We start from the raw sequence: 22,796 nt of genomic DNA on the forward strand, positions 1-22,796 counted from the left end.
GATCAGAAGTGGAGCAGCCTAGAGTTGAGCTGGCATCCATATGGGATGTCAGCACTGCAGCAGGCAGCTTTCCTGCTACACCACAGCACTGGTCCAGGTCCTATCTATTCTTAACGACAATTTGTACCAAATATAAGTTATTTTTTTTCCAAATACTGACTGTGTTCATTTTATGTTTTAGATATTTAATTGACAAGTAAATGTTGTATAAATTCAAGCAATCATATCTGTGATTATGAACTGAACTATAAATCATTCCTTAATTATGTTCTCTAAAATAATCTAGAGATGCATCAGTCTGAAAACATTGGAATCAGGTATGCATGGGGAGAGAAGGGTGGTGAATTTGGTTCTTTTTTTTTTAAAGTTCACTTTTTTTTTTATTTGACAGGTAGAGTTATAGACAATGAGAGAGAGAGACAGAGAGAGAAAGGTCCTCCTTCCGTTGGTTCACCCCCCAAATGGCTGCCATGGCTGGAGCTGTACCGATCCGAAGCCAGGAGCCAGGTGTTTCCTCCTGGTCTCCCATGCTGGTGCAGGGACCAAGCACTTGGGCCATCCTCCACTGCACTCCTGGGCCACAGCAGAGAGCTGGACTAGAAGGGGAGCAACTGGGACTAGAACACGGCGCCGATATGGGATACTGGCACCGCAGGTGGAGGATTAACGAAGTGAGCCACGACGCCAACCTCTGAAAATTTGATTCTTAACCTTAAGAAAAACTGAAAACAGAGGGTGAAGAAATGAAGAAATGATGATCTAACTATTGGCAGCCAGTTTAAGCCAAAATTTAGTATTTAGGATTTTTGCCATTTATTTAGATAAGAATTCTAAGGACCGGCTCAAACAAAACAAGCAACATGGTGAGGTATAAGATTTATTTAGAGAATGAGAGAAATACACAGGAACATGAGGGCTTCATTGAGGGAGAGTGGTTCAGGAAAAGAAAATGAGGAGTTCCATACCAGCCTTTTACAGGGAGCCAGCCAGAGACTGCAAGCAAGATGGCACGTGGGTGGGAGAGCAGGGAGAGGCGGCCTCTTATTAACTTCCAAAATTAGAGAGGCTACATAGTCTGATTCACAGGTGGGTGGATACAGGTGAGATCATGTAGGGGCAAGGGAGCATGCCCCTCCCCCCCCACCCCGCTCATGGACTTAATCCTATCTCCCTGACTATTCCCATGCTAAAAGGTGCAAACTTTTAGTTGATAGGATGAACATATTCATGGGATCTCAATATACAGTCTAGGTGTTAATGGATCCAGGAACAGCGTCATCAAGTAGAAGCTGTTGCCAAGCTATGGCATATCTAGTACTAAAGATAGTATATCATAGGAAACCACATTTTAGGCAGAGGGACTTTTTTGTTAAATGTTGAAGACAGTAGACAAGAGCATAATAACCTTTGAAACATATTTAGAGGTGAAGGGAGGTTAAGGCACAGATGTCTCTGGAGAGAGGCTGGATGGATGAACTGAGCTGTCCTCTGCGGTGTGGCCCTTCCTCTTCATTATATGAGGAGTCCTGTCCAATCAAAATTTGTGTTGTCACAAAGTCCAGGCAATTTATTCTTTAAATTCTATTTCTTAACTTCTCACACTCTGCAGGAAAACATTGCAGCAATTGTAATGCAACATATTTTACAAATGTTTTACTACATAAACAATGAAATGTTTTCCTTAGATGCCAATGATATCTGTAACAAAGAATCAAGTCATTCAAAAGTATCCCCTTAACATCAAATTAATTACCTAAAGATTTTTATTTATTTTATTTGAGAGTTAGAGTTACAGACAGTGAGAAGGACAGAAAGAAAGATCTTCTGTTGGTTCACTCCCTAAATGGCCACAATGGCAGGAGCTACCCTGGAGCCAGGCACTTCTTCCTGGTCTCCCATGTGGGTGCAGGGGCCCAAGGACTTGGAACATCTTCTACTGCTTTCCCAGGCCATAGCAGAGGGCTGGATCAGAAGTGGAGCAGCCAGGACTCAAACAGGCGCCCATATGGGATGCTGGCGCCTCAGACTGAGGATTAACCTACTGCACGGCCCCCAAGTTAATTATCTTGAATAATATGAGAGAAAAATTATCACCATACCATACTTATGCTGATTTATGCTGAAACTTGAAAGAAAGCCATTGATGGAATAGAAAAAAAAATCTAAGAGTTTAAGGAGAAGAAAGTTAAAGATCAGCATTTTTAGAAAATTTTCTATGTGCCTAAAGTACTACATCTCAATGAATATTTTAGTTCATTTTGCTTCAATTCACATTTAAATTGTGTTTAGATGTTTCTTAATGTACTTGCAACTGATTTTCATTTATGTTAGCCACGACACAGACATTTCAAATTTTACATAAAATTAGTGCACAATTTAGCAACTATGGAGGTAGAGTTTATTGGAAATAGATATTTCTACATCAACAAGTCAATATGATCCTCCAGCTGACATTTTGTGTGATTGCACAATTAACTCAAGAAAGGAACAAAGAATTGCTTCATTTGGAAACAAATGAAGGGGATGTTGTAGTCCACACATACATATATCCTGAGACAACATTTAACACCTTCAGCCCTTGTCAGAGTACCTGAGGTTTGATACCCAGCAGTGGCTCCCAATTCCAGGTTCTTGATAATGCAGTCAATGAGGTAGTGGTGATGGCCCAAGTGATTGGTTTCCTGCCACCCTGGGAGGTCTGGATTGCCCAGCTTCGACCCTGCACAGTCAAGGCTGCTGTCACAACTTGGAGTGTGAACCAGTAGAAAGACCCTTGTGCTCTCTCTCCCACCACCCCTCACCATATCCCTTCTCTACAAATATATATACATATACATAATACATACACTATACATATTATATATATTTAAATGTAGTCTAGAAGGAATCCATGCTTTTAATTGCATGAAATTTCATCTAAGTAACTTTCTTCTAGCATTTTTAAGTTAGTAACATATTTTGACATGACAATGCCAAGTATTTTCACATGATCTAGGGAATTAATAACTGTTTTTAAATAGAAAAGCATGATCTGAGTAGTTCATGTGACTTCATGGAAGATCACAAAATCTGTTGGCAGGATTATCATTTCAATCCCAGAAGAAATATTGTGCTGAACATCTACCCTAAAACAGCAGGACAGAATTTATTTGTTTCTCTGTAGGCTTATGTCAAGCAATTTTTCACTTGAGCATAATTGTGCTCCTCCCTTTTGAGGGCACAAATTTTGTTTTCCGGGCCATCTCTGATTCTCTTTGATTGCCTCCTTTGGTTCTGTGTCCCTCCCATTTCCAATTCGCTTGGCAGCTTGTCCTTGGCTATCCATGAGCAAGAACAGCAGGCAGCAGCCACAGGGGAGATTGAGGAACTTCACCTGTCTGCTTCACACGCTTGGACACTCTCTACTTCTTGCAGCTCACCCTGATTTCTGAGCTCTTGTTGAAAATGTTGGCATTCTTGCTGGTTATTCACATCTATTAAGAGCCTGCTGTAATAAGACAGAAGGAAAAGAGTAATGCCTTCAACATAGGACATCATACGACCTAAACTGTTTTGCCTATGAATCTTGAAATATTTAGGGCTCTGAGAGTGAGGCTGGATTTGCTCCTTTTCAGTTAGTAAGAGGATAGTTTTTAGCTATATAGGTATTGTACCTGATTATACTTGTAGAAAAGTCAATACAATCAGTTTTTCATTGTTACGTTAATAATCAGATATCAATCTGAAAATAATGGAGTTTTTAACACTAAATCAGATGTGCACTTAATTCATATTTACTTAGTTTTCTTAGCTCAGTTAAAACAGATTTATTTTTTGTTTTTTTTTTCCCTCAGAAATTAGTTTCTGTACACTCACCAAAGGAAATTTTAGATCTCAATTTAACAATTATTTTGCAGTTGCAGAGGTATTAACTTCATTTGAGAAACATTCTGGGCCTCTAAACTTTTATTATTTAGACTTTATCATTAAGCAAATTACAATATTTCGGAACATGACAACTATAATATTAATAGGAGACATAGTTCAAAGAACATTCCGTTAAAAAGTCATAGTGTATGAGCTAGAGTAGGTAATATATTTTACTAGAGTTTAAAATTTGTTTTCAAATTTTCTGTTGCAGATACACTATTGATAACATTATTATGATGATATTTTTGGTGATTCTGTCTTAATAAGCTTCCAGCACTGAAATGCAGGTTCTGTCCCCTTGTTTCAACACAATTGGATGTAATGAATGTCTGTGCCACTCACCAGCTGCACACACCTAGGGGAGTCACCCAACATGTTTGTGTTTGTTTAATGACCCACAAAATCAATAAAATAGCAGTTCTAAATTTGTGATATTCAAAAGGTTGCTCAAGGACAAAATATGAGTAAATATATGCAAATGTCTAAGAACAGTGCTTACCACTCAGCATGTACCGAAGAAATCGCCTCTGTCATCGTCATCATCATCATATCATCATTGCTATACTTGTTTTTCAATTCCAGTTAATTGTTTCTCGCACAGTACATAGCATTTTTCTCTGTCTTAATTAGAGCTCAGTTACTTTTTGTTTTGCGAATCAGTTAATATGTAAGGAACCCAAGTAACTTGTGACACATAGCCTTATTTCTACTACTTTTCAAAATGATGAGGATCATGAAGTGACTATGCCCAATTACAGTAGCTCCTGCCCAGGAGATGTCAACACCAACACCATGTTTCTTCACAACAGGTTCTAATAAGCTGGAGCTGATAAGGACCACAGACTTCCAGAGACCTCAGAATGCCAGACTCCTACTGAACTTAATGAAGACACCTTCCTATCCAGCAAGCAGTGGGACTTACTTTATCCAACTGTGTGCCCACTGGACTAATGCTTTCTTATCTCAAATGCTATTTTTCAATGCTTAATTGGCCTAGCCATCATGAATTTGCACTTTCTAGCACTTAAACCATCCTAAATCTCACCTTAATTATACTGCATGTATGTCCTTTCTTTCTTCTTTTCTTATAACATTTATTTTTTTTAAAAATTGTATTTTTCAAAAGATGAATTCCAGAGGTTCTTTCCAGACCATTCATTTTTTTTTAAGTAGGGTCTGAAATATGGAAAAGAAGCTGCTGACCTTAAGGTGTGAAGTTCATGGAGGTACAGTGACAAAGAACAGTCAACTCACAGATGAGAGGAGCTTCAAATGAGCTGAAGTTCACCCTCCTGTGCTTAGAGTATATCCTTGGTGGTCTTCTATTTTTATTTGACAGTAAAAAGAGAAAAGTGTCCTGTAACAATAGACTCTAAATAAGTCAAGAGTGCTAACATAAAAATATCTCCAAATTTTTTTAAAACTAATTTTTTTATAATGTGCTTTGTCTTCATGCAAACTAGACATAACCTTTTCATATTCAAACATTATTTACAGTAACTCATACACTCATACATCAAAAATATAAGTAGGATGAAATGCATTTTCTAAAACACTTAAACCTGATTGCAAACTTAATTGAACTTTTCACAAGCCCAGCTCTTCATGTCACAACTACATGCTCTCTTCACAGTATTATGTTTAAAGTTTCATATACAATGATTGTAATTAGCTCCAAATTCAACATTACCATGTAATTCTCTAAAAACAATTATGTTGGATTGGACTCAATCTGTTTTTATCATTGTTTTGCTTTTTTCTTTGTTTACTTTAATATTTGTATTTCAACACAATTTAAATTTCTATAATTTTGTAAACTTTAGTATACTCCCATCTTTTTACAATCGTTATGTCAATGCTCTTCTACTGTTTCAAAATAGAAATGACGTTGTTCTTTTAGAAAGTCATCTAAATTTAGGGAAAAGTACCAGCTAGTGATTTTGGTACTACTCAGTGAGTGATAAACTAGCTATCTAAGTCTTAAGATTCAATTGAATTAAGTATCCTTTTTAAAGGTCCTTTTTAAAGATCTTTTTTAAAGATAGTTGGGGTCTGGTTATGTAATTGAACTGATTAATCAAATATTGCCTCTTCATATTCAACATCAAGTCTGCTTTTCCTTTTTTTATAAATTCTGTTGAATATGCATCTGTGGTATTATTTTTATCCTGTATGTAGCATTTGAATGGCATGTCTTTGAATACTACTCATATTTCTGAAGGTATGACAGGCACATGCCCTGTGCCACTTCCTCTACTTCTTGTCCCTTGATGATCTTTAAGTTGTAGCTAGCAGAGGGCAGGCCATAAAGTCGTGAAGAGATGACGTGAATCTCTTTTCTGGAGTCACTAGTAGGGCAGAACAACAGTCTTAAGACACTAAAATGTTCTTTGCCATGATGTCTAAATGGAGATGAGGACCTGATAACCCCTTGTACCCACGACATGATGTCTTAACAAAATTCCTGAACAAAAATTCCTACTTCCAGGGAGTGCAATCTAGAACAAAATCTGCTCCCTTCACTCACTGTTGCCTAACATACATCCAAGTGAGCTGCTACTAGGGACATCTCATGTAGTCTCTCATATGGCAGCAAAAAGTAAACCTAACTTTGGGGTGACAGGCATGTCCATGGTTGTCTCTGATGACAATGGCTTTTCTAAATGATAACTAAGCTGAATTGATCTTCCCTTGTTGTCAGTAGCTTATGCCACAGGAAACTTCATGGTATGTGAAGGGCTTAATAGTATTATTCCTGGTCTATGAACAGGATTTCAATTTTCAGAGCTGTTTTTGATTTTCACACCCCAGCTTTATGACTAATATATAGATCTTAGCCTCCAAATCATTATATCTGAATATAATGCAACCAATTAGCCTGAAGTTATTTTGATTTGGGAATAACAACAACAATAAAAGCAAGAATTTTTGTGTTTTTTTTTGGGGGGGGTTCTTTTGTAATATCATTTTGAAATTAGAGTCACAAAATATAGGTTCTAACCAGGCTGTATTTGTGTACCATCCCCAAGGTTAGAGAATCATGAATAGAACTTTAAGAAGGACCCTATATATTTATTCTGGGAAATTCATAGATGTTGATGCCAATGGGTCTTCTGTGGTGATCTTACAACTGTTATAAATTATACCAAAACATGATAAACGTTAACCCTAGATATTCTAATTTTCTTTTTTAATTACTTGATAACTGTTTTTTTTTTTTGACAGGCAGAGTGGACAGTGAGAGAGAGAGACAGAGAGAAAGGTCTTCCTTTTGCCGTTGGTTCACTCTCCAGTGGCCGCCACTGCTGGCGCGCTGCTACCGGCACACCGCAACCGGCACACCGCACTGATCCAATGGCAGGAGCCAGGTGCTTCTCCTGGTCTCTCATGGGGTGCAGAGCCCAAGCACTTGGGCCATCCTCCACTGCACTCCCTGGCCACAGCAGAGAGCTGGCCTGGAAGAGGGGCAACCGGGACAGAATCGGTGCCCCGACCGGGACTAGAACCCGGTGTGCCGGCGCCGCAAGGCGGAGGATTAGCCTATTGAGCTGTGGCGCCAGCCAATAACTATTTTCTTAAAATTTAATGTACCCCCCAGATTCTACAAGATGAATCTTATTTTTAGTCTTTTAAAAATGAGAAAATTGGGGATTACAGCATGGCACAGTGTGTTAAGTTGCCACCTGCAATGCTGGCATCTCATATGAGTGCTTGTTCAAGTTCGGGCTGCTCCGCTGTTGATCCAAGTTCCAACTTATGTGCCTGAGAAAACACTGGAAGATGGTCCAAGTACTTGGACCCGTGACCCATGTTTGAAACCAAGATGAAATTTCTAGATCCTGGCTTCAGCTTTGCCCAATACTGGCCTTTGCGAACATTTGGGAAAATCTCTCTCCTTCTCTCTCTGTAACTCTGCCTTCAAATAAACATAAATATTTAAAGAATAAAATAAAATTAGGTAACAGAAATAAAAAATACTTGAACAATGCCCAACAGCTAGTGATTGAAGGAACTGGGTTTCAAACTACGATTACTCTAACTTTTAATTTTGAACTAAATTTTGTAAATATTTTCAAGTGAAGGGATCATGAGGACTTAGGGAGCATAAACAACATTTTTGGTATAGTTCTTTATGTTGTAATAAACAGATATTTTATTGGCATGAAGTGAAGAACTTATTTTGAAAATTATATAATTTGTGATTTTTAGATTTATTGGTGTTATTTCATTATGGATTAAGCAAAAATTTAAAAGGATAATTTATTAAAGATTATATTTAATTAAAATATTCTAATAACAAGAATCATGAAATAATCTATAATAATTTTTAACACAGAGAATCACGATATATCCCAAGGTGGCTTTCAAATGCTAAGTTTTCTTTATTCCTTTTACAGTTTCCTGTTTTATTTAAGGTATACAAGTTTCATATATTTGATATATACAGATGTGTGAACATAGTGATACTTTCTACCCTACCCTCCCTCCTGTCCAAGCTCCAACTCTTCTTCCTCTGCCCTCTCCTAATCCCACTCTTAATTTTTACAAACCTCTATTTTCAATATATTTTAACTCCTAGGATTAACACTGAACTAAGTAAAGAGTTCAACAAATAGTATGAAGAAAAACACTATTCTTCAACCGAACAGATGAAGGCTATAAACAATCATCAAGTCTCTAAATGTCAATTTCACTCCAATACATTACTTTTTAGGTACTCTATTAGTTGCTCCTGATCAGGGAAGACATATGATATCTGCCTTTTTTGGACTGGCCTACTTCCTTAAGTATCATGAGTTCTAGTTGCATCCATTTTGTTGCAAAAGACAGGATTTAATTTTTTTTTACTGCAGTTTAGTATTCCATAGTGTATATATACCACAATTTCTTTATCCAGTCTTCAGTTGATGGGCATCTGAATTGACTCCATATAATAGATATTGTAATTGGAGCTCCAGTGAACATGGGGTACAGATCACTCTTTCACATGAATTATTTCATTTGGACATATACCCAAGAGTGGAATGATTGGGTCATATGGTAGGTCTATATTCAGATTTCTGAGGTATTGCCATACTGTCTTCCACAGTGATTATACCAATTTACATGCCTACCATTAATGGATTAGGATACCTTTTCTCCAATATCCTCACCAGTATTTATTGTTTATTGATTTCTGTATAAGGACCACTCTAACTGAGGTCAGATGAAACCTCAGTATGTGGAGACCCAGTTTTCCCATTACCATTTGTTAAAGAAACTGCCATTAGCTCCTTTGTCAAAGTTGCTTGTAAATGAATGGATTTATTTCTGGAGTTTTTATTTTGTTCTGTTGGTCTACACATCTGTTTTATGCCAGTGCCAGTCTGTTTTGATGATAGCTTTACTGTAGTTGCCTTGAAATCTGGTATTGTGATGCCTCCAGGTTTGTTTTTGTTGTATAAGATTGCTTTAGCTATTCAGGGTCTCTTGTGTTTCCATATGAATTATTTTAGTATGTTTTTTTTTGATCTGAGAAATGATCATACTTGATCTGAACTGAAGAACAAAAACCATATGTTTACCCCAATAGATGCAGATAATGCATTTGATAAAATACAACATCCTTTCATAATGAAAGCCTTAAGTAAATTGGATATAGAAGGAAAATTCCTCAGCACAATCAAAGAAATTTGTGACAAACCCATGGCCAGTATCTTACTGAATAGAGAACAGATGGAAGCATTTCCACTAAGATCTGAAAACAGACAAGGGTGCCTACTCTCACCATTGCTATTCAATATAGTTCTGGAAGTTTTCACCAGAGCAATTAGGCAAAAAACAAAAACAGAAAGACAGAAAGACAGACAGAAAGACAGAAAGACAGACAGAAAGAAAGAAAGAAAGAAAGAAAGAAAGAAAGAAAGAAAGAAAGAAAGAAAGAAAGAAAGAAAAGGGAAGAAAAGAAATCAAAGAGATACAAATTGGAAAAAGGGAATTCAAACTATCCCTAGTTGCATATCACATGATACAATATACGAGGGACCCAAAAGACTCCACTGATATTATTAGAACTCATAAAAGAGTTTGGTGAACTGTCAGGATATAAGATTAACAAAAAGAAGACCGGCGCCGTGGCTTAACAGGCTAATACTCCACCTTGCGGTGCCGGCACACCGGGTTCTAGTCCCGGTTGGGGCGCCGGTTCTGTCCCGGTTGCCCCTCTTCCAGGCCAGCTCTCTGCTATGGCCCGGGAAGGCAGTTTAGGATGGCCCAGGTCCTTGGGCCGTGCACCCGCATGGGAGACCAGGAGAAGCACCTGGCTCCTGGCTTCGGATCAGCGAGATGCGCCGGCCACAGCGGCCATTGGAGGGTGAACCAACGGCAAAAAGGAAGACCTTTCTCTCTGTCTCTCTCTCTCTCACTATCCACTCTGCCTGTCAAAAAAAAAAAATAATAATAAAATAAAATAAAATAAACAAAAAGAAATCAATAAACTTTGAATATACTGACAATGCCATGGCTGAGATCAAACTTCTAAGATCACTTCTGTTCACAACAGTTGAAAAAAAACTAAACACCTTGAAATAAATTTTATCAAGGGTGTCTAAGATATCTATGATGAAAATTAGAAAACTATAAAGAAACAAATAGAAGAAGACAGAAAAAATGGAAAAATCTTCCATGTTCATGGGTTGGAAGAATTGATGTCATCAAAAAAAGCAATTTACAGATTCAACGCAATTCCAGCCAAAATACCAATCACATTTTTCTCAGATCAAAAAAAAAACATACTAAAATAATTCATATGGAAACACAAGAGACCCTGAATAGCTAAAGCAATCTTATACAACAAAAACAAACCTGGAGGCATCACAATACCAGATTTCAAGGCAACTACAGTAAAGCTATCATCAAAACAGACTGGTACTGGCATAAAACAGATGTGTAGACCAACAGTAGAAAGTAAATGAAGATAATTAAAACAACATAACCTAATCCAGGTAGCACACAAGAATCCTAAAGGGCAGAGGCAAATTCTAAACCTAGTTTTTAATTTTGAGAATAAGCAGGTATTTTGACTAAAAAATATACTAATTAATCTTTTAAATAATTTTAATAGATTACCAGAGCTATAAACATGTGTAAAAAAAGAAAAAAATAGAAATTTCTGTATTTAAAAAAGGCAGAAGCTATAAAAACAAATAGAAATGCACATATTCATTTCTACTCTATAAATTGGATCATGCATGTAACTCTGTTGGATAGTTCAACAAATCATCTAAATGGAAATGGATTTTAAAATATTAGACTAGGAAAATAATGAAAATGTGCACTTAACGCTATCAATTTCTGAGTTCTGGATAAGACAGAAATTCTTTTAAATATATTAATTACTCATGTTAATGTGAAGTAACATTACAGCTTACTGGAATGCTAAACTTGTAGTCTGAAGAATAATTTTTCTCTTTAATGCAATAAGCTTTTTAAATCATAGCCATTATTAAATACAAAATCTAATGTATGTGACATTTCCCCAGGTTGCTGTTTATAACTAAATTTTAGACTTACTGCCAAAAGAATTATTTCAGCTCAATTTTCATTTCTATTGTGGCAGCTTTTATCTGCTCTCCACTGCTTTCTTATGGCAATCATAAGTCTTAGTGTGTAAAAATTCACTTCTGTTTTCAAAAATGAAGAGAAATGCATCATCACATGAGAAGGGCATCATACTTCTCAGACACTCATCATTTGTATGTTCTCAAGTTCTGTAGGTACAAAATAAATACAGTTGCACTCATGGATATTATTCTTGGAGAATTGTTCAAAGGCATTGAGGGATTCCATTTTATTAGCTGGTTTATCAGTTCATGCAAGTCACTTTGCAGACTGTTTATAGGGTCACATTTAGAATGTTTATAGGTCACCAGGGGTGTGATGTGCTTCACAGTTTCTCTGACATATGGCAGGCATCTGTAAAAATACCTGGCACACAGCAGATGCTCACTAAACTGGTGTAGACACAATCAGCTACATTATACTTCTTGGTTATTACACAATCTTTCTGCTTAAATAGGCACACACACACACACAACCACCACCAAAGGACTATGTTGAAAGATCTCCAAAGTCTGGGTGTCTAGGTTGATTCTATCTGACAAGACCATGAACACAGATGGCTAAGACATGACCAGTTGTACAATAACATCCTCATAATTGTAGAGGAACTTGATCTATAGGAACTTGTCCACAAGTATATTTATTTTAATAGATCATTAAGAATTAAAATAACTTGGCCGGCGCCGCGGCTCACTAGGCTAATCCTCCGCCTTGCGGCGCCGGCACACCGGGTTCTAGTCCCGGTCGGGGCCCCGGTTCTGTCCCGGCTGCCCCCTTCCAGGCCAGCTCTCTGCTGTGGCCAGGGAGTGCAGTGGAGGATGGCCCAAGTGCTTGGGCCCTGCACCCCATGGGAGACCAGGAGAAGCACCTGGCTCCTGCCATCGGATCAGCACGGTGCGCCGGCCACAGCGCGCCAGCCGCGGTGCCCATTGGAGGGTGAACCAACGGCAAAGGAAGACCTTTCTCTCTGTCTCTCTCTCTCACTGTCCACTCTGCCTGTCAAAAAAAAAAAAAAGAATTAAAATAACTGGTATTTTCATTGACACACTTCCTTGAAAAATGTGGTTGCAAAGTTATGTAACTATACATTTGAAATTAGAATTCATTCTCCCTAAATCCAGGCCAAATATGGATTTATCACTATAGCTGGATTCTTATAGTCTAGCTGCAGAAAAAGAATAGTACCACAGTGTCATTTTAATTTACATTCTTTACTGTTTGCAAAGCATAATCTTCTTTCCATTTGTGTATTAATCATTTCCTTTTCGTCCCTGTGAAATATACATATATAAATTATTCAGCATAATTTTATACTATTTTCAGACTAATTCATAAATATAAATATCTACATTATATATCAATATTTGTTATTTATATTGTAAATAGGGTTTGTGGACTTGTGGGTCACATGATTTGTTTTCCATATAAATTGTCATATTTGTTTATTATCTGTCTCATAAATAATAATATCCATTAATATTTTCCTAAATGCATTCTTGTAATTTGTTATGTCTAAAAAAACTTCCTCCACAGTCTACAATACTATCTCCTAGATGTTACTATACTTGCTGGTGCTCTTGGCTACAGAGGACTGAACTAGAGTCTAGCTAACCTAAGCCAGACAACAGATTATATTGGGTAACTCCCACAACTGATGGGCAGGTCGAAAAAACAGCACAGACTTGGCATCTTGGAGACTAATGCCCTGAATGGCAATAAAATCACACCTGTTGCGGAAACATTCCACTGAGCCCACCTACTCTACTCAGAACACAGAAAATATGGCAGCAAGTTTCCGTACCTTTGTAATGAATTGGCATTTCTGGTTTCTGAATCTTTTTCCCTCTTACTCCCATTTCAGATTCCTCAATGACTCCTTCTGTGTTAATTCCCAGGGCTGTCACAATTAGTCAATGACTTAAACAAATCTATTTTCTAGCAGTTTTAGAGAACTGAAGCCCAAAATCAGATATTTACAGGGTGGTGTTTTACCTCAAAGCAATCCAGGGAAAAATCTCTCCACTTCTTCCACCTCTAGGCAATTCCGAGTAATTTTTGGAGCCACACATGGCAGAAATTTATTTTAATTGACTTAAAGTTAATTAATTTATTATATATAGTCCCTGTATTGCATTAGCTATACTTCAAATGCTAGGCTACTGAATAGTGTATTGGACTGGGCAGTCAGAAAATGTGTTTGTTGGGGCCGGCGCTGTGGCATAGTAGGTTAACCCTCTGCCTGCGGCACCGGCATCCCATATGAGCGCTGGTTCTAGTCTCGGCTTCTCCTCTTCCCATCCAGCTCTCTGCTATGGCCTGGGAAAGCAGTAGAAAATGGCCCAAGTCCATGGACCCCTGCACCCGATGGGAGACCCAGAAGAAGCTCCAGGTTCCTGGCTTCAGATCGGCGCAGCTCTGGCCATTGTGGCCATTTGGGGAGTGAACCAGCAGAAGAAAGAACTTTCTCTCTGTCTCTCCCTCTCACTGTCTGTAACTCAACCTCACAAAAGAATCAATAAATAAATAAATTTAAAAAAAATAGAAAGAAAATTCCTTTATACAGTGTTGATATAGAATATTTTCTAAAAAGGTAGTTATAGCCACTGGCCGTGAAAGAACAGAGTCCTAAAATTACCTATGTTTGTTATAATAAATACTGCATTTATTTTTTTATCACAAGAGGAGGTGCAAATCCTGCATTTGCAGATGAATTCACCACTAACCATGCCTCAACCACCACTACCAGTGTTGGACACCCTGATGGTCTTCTCCATCTACATGGCTATTTACTTAAAATGAATATATTATTTCATACCAGTTGTTATCTGGATCAGGATTTCCTTCTTCTGGGGCTGGGTAACACCCCTTGTGAATACACATAGACTGCTCTTTCTTTTTCCATTCATCTGTCAATGGATTGTTTACATATCTTTGCTGTTGTGAGTAAAGCTGCAATGAAATGAATGTGAATAAACCCGAAAGATATTATGCTGAGAGATGTCAGGCTCAGGGAGACCAACATGCATGATCTCACTGAAACAGGATAGAAGGGTGTTTACTAGGGGTCAGGTTGTATGGGAAATGAGGAACTTGGTCAAAAAGAGCATCCTGGTAACTATGAGATGAATAATTGCTGGAGTCCCAGGGTAAAATGTATTGTGATTTAAAATTTTCTGAAAGTAGATCACAAATGACTTTGCCAAACAGATTCACACAAAAGTAACGAACTATGTGAGTTACAATTAGCTTCTTTTGTGGTAAACATTTTGCAATGCATAGGTATATCAATGCATTACATTGTATACCATGAATACACAGAATCACAGAATTCTTATTCATCAATTACATCCCATTAAAAAATAGCAACTTAATTCACAACAAAATTACTTGGTTATACTAACTTGGACCTCTCTTCTCTTACCATGTATGCAATGATATGAAACAACTTGGTCTTCTAGACTGAGAAATATTCTATTAAAAGCACAATTGTAGCTCTAAACATATACTGTCCTATGTGTCCTATAGACAGCATTACATGTTCTGAGTAACAGCTAATCCATTTTGTTATTTTTATCCCAAAGGCAATGAACATGACTTTTCCAAATAAGGTGAGGTGTTGCACTTAAGATAATTATAGCCAAGGCTAGCACTGTGGTATAGTGGGTGGAGCCTCTGCCTGCAGTGCAGGCCCCCCATATGGGTGCCAGTTCGAATTCTGGGTGCTCCACTTCTGATCCAGCTACATAATAATGCACCTGGGAAAGCAGTAGAAGATGCCCAAGTGCTTGGGCCCCTGAACCCACATGAGAGGCCTAGAAGAAGTTCCTGGATCCAGGCTCCGGGCTTCAGATCAGCTCAGCTCCTGCTGTTGTGGCCATCTGGGCAGTGGACCAGTGGATGGAAAACCTTTCTCTCTGCCTCTCTCTGTGCTTCTGCCTCTCTGTTACTCTGCCTTTCAAACAAATAAATAAATCTTTAAAAAAAGATAATGATAGCCAAACACTTTGTTACAATATGTGTGTTTCCCAGGCCAGGTCTCCCATGTGGGTGCAGAGGCCCAAGCACTCAGGCCATTCTCTGCTGCCTTCCCAGATGATCAGCAGGGAGTTGGAACAGAAGTGGAGCAGACAGGACTTGCATCTGCACACATAATGGATGCTGGCATTGCAGGCCGAGGCTTAACCTTCTACATATCACTGGCCCCAAGAGTCTTACTCTTACTCCCGCACATCATTAAGTGCAGAATTTTGATGATGGTACTCCAATTCTGGCAGTATGGTAGGGCACAGGTAATGTCTTGTAGAGAGTGATGGCTTTCAATCCCTGGCAGTAAAATCTCTTTCCTCTGGTGATATTCCCATGTTTCATCGGTAAGCTGTCAACCTAGAGAAAACTCCCTCTTTCTCCAGATCTAGTGCTCAAGCTGAGATCTTGCTTTTATGATTATCCACCTTATACAGAGCTTATTTACGACATTAACTTGAGGCAAACTGCAGAACGCAGTTGCTATGGATTAGACCACATGTGGAGACATTATCCTGTTGCTTTTTCCTAAAGTATCTAGCTAGATATCTCGTACTGTGTGTTCTCTGTCACAGTTTACAGATCCTTTGTTTTTGTAAAATTCACTTTAATGCAAATCAACCTGTGTGTGTGTGTGTGTGTGTGTCTAGCTTTTCAGTGTAACATTCTTCAGCTCAGTTTCTTTATTCAGTCACTCTGATCTACTTTGATTCATCACAATCTGGTCTGTCGTTGATTCTCCTCATGATTTTTCACTACCAACGTGCATTCTTCTGTGGCTATCATTTTATATTTCTTCTGTTACTTAATAATACTTTTCTTTTTAAGCCTAAAAACACATGATGTTTGCTCCTGCCATAAAGTTCCCCAATACAGAAAGGGTAATTTTATGAGACTATTCTGTGTAATAAACTTCATAAACCAATATTAGCCATAAATATATATGTTGTTTCAACAATGTTCTCTTCCCATTTAATATCAGCAAAAATATTTCAGAAAAAAATGTTATGATAAGTTTTTCTTATACAAAAAACTGGAGCACATTGAAGTTTTGGAAATTAATCTATGCTAAGAAAGAAAGGAAAATTCCAAATCTCAAACACTGTATCAGAGCTCAGCAAAACCATAAACATAGAACTAAATGTGAGTGAATCTTACGTTTTGCTATCATTAAAATGCCTTTGAAAATACTTTAAAAGAAAAACAATATAAACGTGAGTGATTAAATGTAATGTAAATCCTCAACATTGAAACTACTTACTTTGTCTGAACGGAGCATTTTCTAAATGTTATTCTGTTTGCCATAGTAAAAGCTCTGTTTCACATTGCATGAATTTCAACCCAGTTCACTCAAATTGTGTCTACTTTAAATTACCATTTCTGGTTGGAGGGAGAATATCCTGAGTAATGGGTTTGTTGCTAGGATTCCCAATTTCTCTAATTAAGGTCAGAGACCTCAGCAACTGCAATATACCTTCAGTGGGTCTTCATTGATTAATACTTGCATGCAGTTGATATGTGGGTCACATCAATGAAAATCTTATGAAAGGCACACCTAAGACCTTTCTTAATAATGTAAATCGGTAAGTAAACAGACAATTTGCCCTTGTTATGCTGCAGAATAAATTTGGGTTTCTGTTTCTATAGAAAGATAGATAGTGAGATAGAAGGGAGAATGGATCACCAGCAGAAAAAATAAAGAAAATTATATAAATGCTTACTATGAATGAATGATCAATTTTGATGCAAATATGATGAGTATGTTACTATGAGATTAAAGAATGTAAATAGGCTGGTGCCACGGCTCAATAGGCTAATCCTCCACCTGCAGCGCTGGCACACAGGGTTCTAGTCCCGGTTAGGGCGCCGGATTCTGTCCCATTTGCCCCTCTTCCAGGCTAGCTCTCTGCTATGGCCCAGAAGTGCAGTGGAGGATGGCCCAAGTCCTTGGGCCCTGCACTCGCATGGGAGACCAGGAGAAACACCTGGCTCCTGCCTTCGGATCACCGCGGCAGCCATTGGAGGGTGAACCAACAGTAAAGGAAGACCTTTCTCTCTCTCTCTCTCTCTCTCTCTCTCTCACTGTCCACTCTGCCTGTCAAAAAAAAAAATGCATATATACTTTTTCAAAATATCTAGAATTACAATAATATGAAGATAATATGTACTTTCATAATAAATATATAATGATGTTTTTCTTGAGAATAATGTGTAATATCCTGGTCATATGTCTATTAAATACTTAAAGATGGAAGGGAATTTATATTCTTTGATTAAAATTATTTATTAACGGGGTCTGTGCTGTGATGCAGCAGGATAACGCCTTGGCCTGAAGCACTGGCATCCCATAAGGGCGCCGGTTCTAGTCCCAGCTGCTCCACTTTCGATCGAGCTCTCTACTATTGCCTGGGATAGCAGTAAAAGATGGCCCAAGTCCTTGGGACCCTGCACCCACGTGGGAGACCCGGAAGAGGCTCCTGGCTCCTAGCTTCGGATCGTCACAGCTCTGGCTGTTGAAGCCAATTTGGGAGTAACGGAATATCTCTCTCTCTGCCTTTCCTTTCTTTGTGTAACTCTGACATTCAAATAAATAAATAAATCTTTAAAAATGATTTATTGACAAAATTTACCCACCCACTACTTAATTTAGTTAAGAACAAACAAAAATGAGGTCAATATATTGCCAAAGTATCATATAGACGATAATTATTATATTTCCAAATGAAAGTACAAAACTCCTTTTAACTCAAAGTGTTTGCTGAATGATAACTTTGAAAAAGTCTAAATGACAAGTGTTTCGAGTGATAAGGAGGTTAAATGATGTAACTACTAATCCTTTCAAAATTGAATAGTTCATGATGGTAGATGATGGACTTTGGTAACAGACATTTATCATGTGATTCATGACCAAGCAGACCTTCCTCATACACTTCTCTGAAGTGGTACACAGAAAATATCTGCCAGAAGAACCATTTGTGAATTCCATTATGCTGTTGTGTTTATTTCTATTGGCATTGAATGCAACAAAAAGTAGGTGAAAATAAGCTCAACTTACACTGTTTGAGTTATTTGAATTAATTACACAAAGAAAGTTACAAATTAAATTCATCTTTTTTGAAGGATTGCAGATGAAGCATCTTTCCCCCATAGAAAGAGTTTGTCTCCATTCCTACTTAAATAAAAGTATCTAGTATGAGACACCAGGTGCCTGTCTATGTTTAACTCCCTTTATAAGGTGTAATATAGTTCCACGGTTCCTTTACCAGAGACTTTGAGGGCAGTTCATGGAGACTCCTAGAGAGTGACAATGATACCCCAGGAGAACAAAAAAGGTAGATCTTATTCTAAAAAAAAAATGACTATAAAAAAATCGAAGCAGAGAAGTTATGCACTAATAGAACCCAACAATGTCCATAAAACTAAAATATTAAAACTAAATTTATGATACTGTGCATATCCATCACAATAGTATCAGATACAAGTCTGATACTATTTCAGGTAATTTATGGTAGCAGATAGCATATACTATAAAAATGTTGCATTAAATTGTGAAATATCACATTGGTATTTTCTTTTTCTTTTGGCTGTGTTTTATTTGAACTAAGTATAGAAATGAAAGATATATTTGGAGTTTTTAATAAATAATACTTTACATATCACCTATTTAAATGTCAATAATGTGCTTGCAGTGAGATGTAAAATTGATGTACTACAGAAAACGTACATCATCACCTTTAAACAAGTAAACTCCCAGGTGTCGCTGCCTATGTGTTTTTGAAATGTTTTATGTAAAATCAATGATTCATTTCCTTCCTTCTGTAAACCATAGCTTCCAACAAGTACATACACTACTATATTACTAGAAAAAAAGATGTGTTCCTTCAATGTTCCTTCAACTGATCTATCATCACCCCAAATTATTCACTGAGCACTACCATGTACCAGGCACTGGAGCTAAAATAGTTGAGAAAACAGTCAAAACAAAGGTAGGATGTTGTGGGGCTGAATGCCTCTTCTGACAGGAGAAGACTGAAATGCTGAAAGTCTCCTGCCATTTGTATACTTGTAGGGTAATTACACTGGCAAGTGTTTCTGTGAGTTTGAAGTTCAAAGTAAAGTGAGGATAGTCTTCAAAAGGACCACCCCCTACCTCCACCCGCCCCCACACAACTCAGTTGTAACCAGAGAGTGAAAGTGAAACCCATGCCTATCAGCAAGGAGAACCAATCAATTTTGGGGAAACACAAAGCAAGGAATTAAAGGCCAATCTAGGAGGGTCACAGAAAGTGGAGCTGATCCTGGCAGGCTTTCCTGTGCATGCAATTACAGTACAGCAAACTTCCAGAATCAAAATGTAGGAAGATAAATGAAACACTAACATTAAAAAAAAAAAAGACAAATATTGAGGGAAGAGAGAGAATTGGGAAGAGACAATAGGTAAGATAAATGGAAGAGCTTTTAAAACTGAAGACACAATTCCATGGATCCAGAGGCACAGGCATTTTGAATTAAGATAGGTTCATTGTACAACTAGATCCATTTTATTTATATTGCCAACACTAAAGGCAAAGCCTTAAAACCACCAAAGGGAAAAAAGAAAAATTACAAAGTCAAGACAATTAGAAAAAGCAAATTTCTCAATTGGAAGCATTAAAGCCAGAAGCCAGTAATTTATTTTCAAAGTACTGAGATGAATTAACTGTCTTCATGCCCAGAAAAACCATCTTTTAGGTGAAAGAGGAAATATACATAGAAACAAAACTGAGTTTGACCCTACTAGACTCTTGCTAAAACAATAAGGAATTTAATCAGAAAAGTGGAAGATAATAGTAGAAGGAAAGGCAGAATTTCAAGTAGGAAAATAATTCTAAATTAAGTAATTAATACTGTAAAGACTCATGATAGTTGTTTATAAATTGAATAAGAAGATAATCATTAGTCATTTAAATGATTAGCAGTTTGCTTTGGAATGCCCTTGCGCTATAGGAAATATCCGATTTGATTAAGAATTGGTGGGGATCTCTAAGCTGCTCACTTGAAGTGACACTATTCTTTTATTTAAGATATTTTTGTTTGGTTTTATCAAGTTTATCATGAAGTAGGAAAGTTCAAATGTTTTATTAAATATAGTTTCTAAAATCTGACAGAAAAACTTAAAGGTGTAAAAAGAAATGTAACATCAAATAGGAATACAAATTGCCTCTTTAACCCTCCAATGTAAGTTTATTGAGTTAAAATTTTACTAAGAAGGCCGGCACCACAGCTCACTTGGCGGCACCAGCACCCCGGGTTCTAGTCCCGGTTGAGGCGCCGGTTCTGTCCCGGTTGCTCCTCTTCCAGTCCAGCTCTCTGCTGTGGCCCGGGAAGGCAGTGGAGGATGGCCCAAGTGCTTGGGCCCTGCACCCCATGGGAGACCAGGAGAAGCACCTGCCTGAGCGGCCATTGGGGGGTGAACCAACGGAAGGAAGACCTTTCTCTCTCTCTCTCTCTCTCTCTCTCTCACTATCTTACTCAGCCTGTCAAAATAATAATAATAATAAATTTTACTAAGAAAAAAACCTCTCAATAAATGTTAAGTATCATCATGAACATTTGCCCTTTCATCCTTCTCATTAATTAACTTGAGTTCTTTCGGATAATATAGATAAGAAGGCATGAGATCAGAAAGAAAAGGACAATGCCATCATGGACCAAAGCCCATGGTGTTTGTCATATGGAGAAGTAAATAAGCAAATCTCAAAGAAGTGGAAAAACCTTCAGGGAGTACATAATACATTAGCGTGTTGTGTGGTGAAAATGAGAGAAATTTCAAGTTAAGATAGATGGATCATGGTTTCTTAATGTATTTCAGGAATTTCTGATATAGTGTTTCTAAAAACAAAATATTAGGGGATAATGGATTTATCTATTTTATGTGTTTCCAGACAGACACAAAAACGCACATATTTTGTTTTTTACAACTGAATCATAAAAGAGAATAAAAATAACACCATTTGGAGTGGGTATTTTGGTACAGTGGGTTGAACCACTGCTTGAGAATGGTACATCCCATATCAGAGTGCCAGTTCAAGTCCTAGGTACTCCATTTCTAATTCAGCACTCCTCTTATATGCCTGAGCAATGACTCAAGCACTTTGCCACCCGCATGGAAGACATGGAAGGCAGTTCTGTATCCTGGCTACCTCCTGGACCAGCCCTAATTTTTAAAGCACTTGGGGAGTAGATCAGCAGATGGAAGCTATCTCTGTGTTTCTCTTTTTGTCTCTTTCTCTCTCTCTCTCTCTCTCTCTCTCTCTGTGTGTGTGTGTGTGTGAGTCCCTCTGTCCTTTTCAATAAATAAATTTTAAAAAGATATGTAGAAATGAAAATAAATTCATGCCTCTTGAGATTATTTTTAGTTAATTGACTATATTATAAATGTTTACAGGCTTAATAACTGAATTTTACATTTAATACATATTTCTAAAATCAGAAAAACTTTGTATGCGTCATGGCACTATTTCTTGGTAGTAATGAATCCTATTACATTTATGACTGTGTTATCATAGCAGCTAATGCATTTTCTGTGCAATGATCCAGTTCCACCCACTACACAATCAACAAAATGAATCATTTTTCAAGGTCTTTGCACAAATATTAAATAAGTCAATAGAAAATAAGCAGAATCAAAATATGGCACATAAATCCATGTCAACTGTAGTTTGACTAATACTGCTGCACAACATTTTTATTTTGACAACTACATTTTCTTATGCAGAGATAGCAAACACACATCATTCCCAATACACGTTGTTTTAGTTGCAAACAGGATTAATTTATCAACTGAAATCATCAAGTGTAGTATTTGGACACTTTAAGAGAGGAGCATCAAGTAGGATGGGATTTATATAATCTTTTCCTATATTTAGGTGCTATGCTAAATTCTGAACTCTGACTTTACAGGGTGTTCTGTGCTTAATCTACTTGCATGTTACCAGCATTTCTTCTTCCTATTAAGATTTCTCCTTCTGCATTCAGTGTTCATTCTAGCAATTTCATTATGATATTAAATGCTGCTTTTATAATACCATTTACATTCATCACAGAAACATTGAGATAACAGAAGTGAAGAGGAAATGTCACTTTCAATAGGAGTATCTGTAAGTGCTATTGTCCCACAGAAATTCCCTAGAATTTTTTTTTTCTTTCCTCCCAACTATTTTTATGAACAATTGACCTTGGAGCATCTATTTCCCTGCCATCTTGAATGATGTCACATTTACAAA

Source organism: Lepus europaeus, chromosome 9 (assembly GCF_033115175.1).
Source record: "Lepus europaeus isolate LE1 chromosome 9, mLepTim1.pri, whole genome shotgun sequence".
NCBI classification, from domain to species: Eukaryota; Metazoa; Chordata; class Mammalia; order Lagomorpha; family Leporidae; genus Lepus; species Lepus europaeus.